The sequence below is a fragment of the Penaeus monodon genome, chromosome 21 (genome assembly GCF_015228065.2).
Source record: "Penaeus monodon isolate SGIC_2016 chromosome 21, NSTDA_Pmon_1, whole genome shotgun sequence".
NCBI lineage: Eukaryota > Metazoa > Arthropoda > Malacostraca > Decapoda > Penaeidae > Penaeus > Penaeus monodon.
Window position 1 is genome coordinate 16,350,619 of NC_051406.1, and position 217 is coordinate 16,350,835.

Genomic DNA, 217 nt, shown 5'->3' on the forward strand with positions numbered 1-217 from the left:
TTTTTCCCAAAATTTTTTAAAAAAAAAAAGGGGAAAAAAAACCCCTTTTTAAAAAGGGGTTTTTCCCCTTTTGGGGGTTTGGGGGGTTTAATTTTTTCCCCTTAAAGGGGGGGAAAAAAAGGGGGGCCCCCTTTTGGGGCCCCCCAAAAACCCCAAACCGGGGGGGGGGGGAAAAAAAGGGGGCCCCCCCCTTTTTTTTTTTTTTCCCCCAAAAAAA